The following is a 4,866-nucleotide window of genomic DNA, read 5'->3' on the forward strand; positions in this document are numbered from 1 at the left end:
AGTAAATACTGTAGTATACAGTTTTTATGGGCTCCTCTGCACTCTTACTGAAAATGAAGGATGCATTTCTATTGGTATCACTGCAATAAAGTTCAGTTTGTCAACATAACTACATTTAGTGACATCAGTGCTTCTACAGCATTAATTAATCTTAATAAATGTTAATTTCAATATTGATTGTAAATATTAAAAAAGTTGTCTTTTTTAATGTGTATCTAATTTGTATTTGTATTAAAATGATTAATAATGTTGTAAAATATATTGCTCGTTGTTAGTTCATGTTAGCCAATAAATTAACCAATGTTAACAAATTGAACCTCATGAAGTATAGTACAGTACCTGTTTGTTGGAGAAATTAAATTACCTTCTAATTAAATTTTTAAATTGCCTGCTGAGATTTCTGACAAAAAGACTGAAGTATGTTTAAAATGTGACTTAATCACCTGGAATTATTACTTGTTTAACCAATAGGAAAATGTGCTTGTGTCTTCCACTTGATTTAAGTCAAATAGCTGCAGGGCTCCTCGGGGAAGAACACCCTCAATTCCTCTATGACCTAAAACAAATAAGAGAAACCTTTTTTTTTCTTAAAGAGAGTCCTCTAATCCAGTCACAAGCATTACTTTATGAAAAAGTTAATTAACTGTTGCTGGCTTATGTCACCATCAACGGACCTTCAACGGCGGTGCTGAGCCAGTCAAAATTACACAAACGCAACAACTCCTCAATTATAGTGGGACACTTTACGATGTCACATATAGCCCAGGATTAACCAACATGGGTGACAGCTAGAGCCCTGAGCTTTAGAGCTACTCAGAGACCAATGTTCTTCCATTTAATCCCACATCTGAGAAGAAGCGAGGCAGGGAAAAAGTAGTTCTTTGAAGTATCGAATAGTAGCCCAAATCTCCAATTCGTGTGTGAGGGTGAAGTCAAGCTAGATTTAACCAGGAGAGGCTATATTTCAGAATGTTAAGACCGTACTGTGCTATAAAAATTCATTTTTTGCTGCTATAGATTTGTCCCAACATGTGGCATTCACACATAGCGCTCGACACTAACGGACATTGTGGGATAGTGCCAGCCTTGTGGTATTGTGTTTCCTTAAGTGCACAATATTTAGATAGTACACAGATAACTGTAAGACAAAAATTTGAAAGGTGAAGTGGTCTTGTGGATAGCGAATGAATCCTAACGCGCATAATTGCCTCTCGGTTTTCCTTCTGCAACATGCAGTATGACAGATCCGAATAACATAATCAAAAATCTGATACCTTTCTTACAAGGTCGATTCATCAAGGCCATTCTTTACACCGAATAAAAAATGAAAAAAGTAAAGCGAGCTGTCAGGGAAGGTCATTCATACAGTATGCTTAAATCTTATCTGCCAAAATGAATTTCATTCAATGAAAAATTCAACCCACCTGATAATACAAATTCCACAAAATAAACCCATTGTTAAAACGTTGATAAAGGCTATAGTCACTGAAAATAATATGGTAAATCGACTGGATGGATTGATCTCCTCAGTACTTATAGTTACTTGGAGGTCTCTAAACCTCACATTCATTTCAAGCAAAGTTGTTTTATGAGGTTGTGCTGGTGAGGAACTTATTGACTTAAAAGAAAAGTATTTTCATAAAAGTACATTTTATGAAATCTGTAACTTTCTCCTTGATGAGTCGTAAGGTTGAAGAAATCTTTATTGAATAACAAAGATTAAAACTGCATTTTAAAGAGTTTAAATGGCATTTTTCTCATTTAACAAACCAACTCGACCCACTACATTAACCCTTTTTTTCCAATTATATTCCAATCTATTCTGTTTAATTCCACTTATGTTTGGTTTGTACCCTCACCGGAGACGCACACAAGAAGCATACGGAGCCATGGAAACCCTTCATCTCCGAAGCTAAGTAACACAGTGAAAATAATGCTTCTCTTGTATCAGCGTGGTAACCCTTGCTGAGCTACTTTGGGTTTCCTGATGTGAAGCTCGTATTAGTCCACGTAGGGTGCTTGCACTCGGACAATGGGACTCCATTGAGAGCCAACCCAGTATTTTAGAACAGGTAATGGTTGTAACAATGTCCACCACGTCAATCAATTATCTCTATTCTTCAAATCTTGCTCACAGACAGCATAAATTACCCCACATTCTTAACTGATAATAGAGGGTTAGCGGTGATATATTCTGGAAGAACACGTCGAACACATACTGTATTTGCTTTTTGTGCTCGCCTTTGATGCTCACTAGACGGATCCAGATCATTTTCTGGTTTCTGAAAATTATATATTTCACATTGACGAGAGCTATTAACCTTGACACACAGATGTTTAATTCCGTTTACAATATTGTATGGTTTCACATACGGCGTGTCGGTCCATTCGGTTATCACGGAAATATACAACAACAACAAAAATGACTGAATAAACAGTGCAAATTAATTTGACAAGTTTATCAAAATACTTCAACCTTGGCGCGTAACGTTATAAAGAGACATGGGGCTATAAACAGCTTTTCTAGCGCAAAGTAATAAGTGTGAAAATGTTTAAAAGATGTGTTTATTTGTATCATTGAGGCTGACAAGCAGAATGATTATCCGCCCGTTGGAAGCAAAAATAAGTATTCCCTTTAGAAGAAAATTTGTAAACTTTATAATTAAATGATAATACGGCGCATTTTTTCCGTAACTGGGGGAAGGGAACATTCACGTGCTTGAAAAGTGAATACCGACATGCAGACCTAACTAAATTGCATCAATCTCCTCCCATGGTTTAAAAAGAAGTGGACAACATTGTCACTGCTTCTTTCGTTGGTCTGAATGGTTTTTCTTGCGTTTTTCAATTGCTCTCTCTCCTTGTGGAGGCTGACCGGGTCTTCAATCAATCAGGGCCTTAGTGAAGGGTAGCAGATGTCACCAACACTGGGGCACCAACTCAGTGACCCACCCCCCCGAACCACACACAGCTCACTCTTTTATTGATCAGGAGAGGCACAGAGGGAGAGGGTGGATTTTAAGATGGGCGCCTTTGTGTGTCTTTAGTTTCATCTCTTGAGGGGTGTGTTTGTGCACATGCTTCAGCAGTCGTGCTGAAAGACAAGGGGCTACGTCTTGCTCTCATTCACACGGTTCAGCCTGCCATCATGCTTGCGCGAATCTGAACAAATGCTTCTCTTTAACCACTCGGTCTGTTTCAGCAGCTTCTTTTCTTCAAACAGATGTGCTGTGACCAATCAGAGTACCACCGAGGGTGTGAACATATTTAGCTTCTGTTTCAATGGGGATGGAGCCATTCAGGGTGCTTTTAAACGCACTTTGAGTCACTTCAACAAAGTACCATGGGATTGGATTTGATACAGTCAATATTGAAGCATGTTGTACATTCGGGCTACGGGATAGTTTGATTGTCGGGGATACAATGAAGCGACCATCTCGACATGACACGGAGGAGGTTATAGAGATTACAAAGATACACCTAATTAGAGCATGAAAATCCAATTTTAAGGGGAGATTTGGAAGAAAAGTCAGGATGAAAAGAAACACGACTAGATTAGTGTAGGACTAGAAACGGTTAATGTATGAGGAATCCCACAAGGAATCCCATTGATCAAGTTTGGATCTAGCTAATCGTATCAGTTGTAGATCGCTCCCACCCACAAACCCCCAACCGAAAAAGGAAGCACAAAGATAAAACGGGTGTTTATCTATGTCAGGCAACGCGACACGTCTGCTTTGCTGCTAAAGTGTCTCTCCAGAAGCCTGTCTGCCTACATCAGTAACAAGATTGTTTTGAGTAAACACTCAACACATCTGAAATCACATCTCACAAGCACTCCCAGATGTTGCCACCGCTGTCATTGCCTTCGGGTGCTTCGGAATAAGGCAAGCCATTGTATCTCAGGTGTGGCGTTTTTCAAGCGTGCAATTTAAACGCTGGGGATTAATACCACATGAAATCATTTCCATGAGCGCTGGAAGGTCAAAAGGGTAAAGGAATGAATTAAAGAGGACGCAGCAACCAATATAAGCACATTTCTCAGTCATTTTTTAGGAATCTCTCAGTCTGCCCTCTAAGTAATATTTTATTAAGTAAATCACTCTAATCTTATTAAGTAAATCAATTTTCACAAATATTTTGTTAATTTGCTCCAGTATGAGGTTTTGCACATTGAACGGCTTCGTTATTATGGCTCAATGAAGTTGATAATAACACTCGGGACAGCTGAGTAACACAAACACCTTACAGGCTCTGAAAGAGGTATGTAAACGAGATGCGTATTTATATTATTAATATATTTAAAACAGATATTGCATGCACACACTTTATATAGTATAGCTATTTTGAGGTCATGTTCACAAATTCGCTTTTTGTCACAGACAAATGGCACAAGCCAGCAATCTTCGCGTGGGACAGCATACCTATGAATGTTTATGTCAAACACATGAGCATGCTAGAAAATAATGAGGCATGCAGCAAAGCAGGCATTGTTCATGTGACAGAAATGCTCTTGAAGGCCTTGCTGTCTAACTTGTAATGTTATGCATCAAGCCTCATTTGTCCTTGTGGCACACTACTTTACAGTGCCTGCTATCCATTCGTGTTCCTGTGTCAACAAACCAACAGGGAAAGGGTACCACAACCTCTGATATGGAAAAGAAAGATGTATAATCAATCGTTCACCGGTCTAAAAATATCAGCATTTGTTAAATGAAAATGCATTCTCTAGTGGGGAGAGAAATGCAGATTACACCACTTATCATGCACAAGCGCTCCTTTCTAATGAGTGTTTATACTGTAGTAAGTCAGCAGTAATGGGAAAGTTGACCAAATTTCTACTGTAGAATGCATTTTTATTTCAGA

The sequence above is a fragment of the Misgurnus anguillicaudatus genome, chromosome 2 (assembly GCF_027580225.2).
Source record: "Misgurnus anguillicaudatus chromosome 2, ASM2758022v2, whole genome shotgun sequence".
Taxonomy (NCBI): Eukaryota; Metazoa; Chordata; class Actinopteri; order Cypriniformes; family Cobitidae; genus Misgurnus; species Misgurnus anguillicaudatus.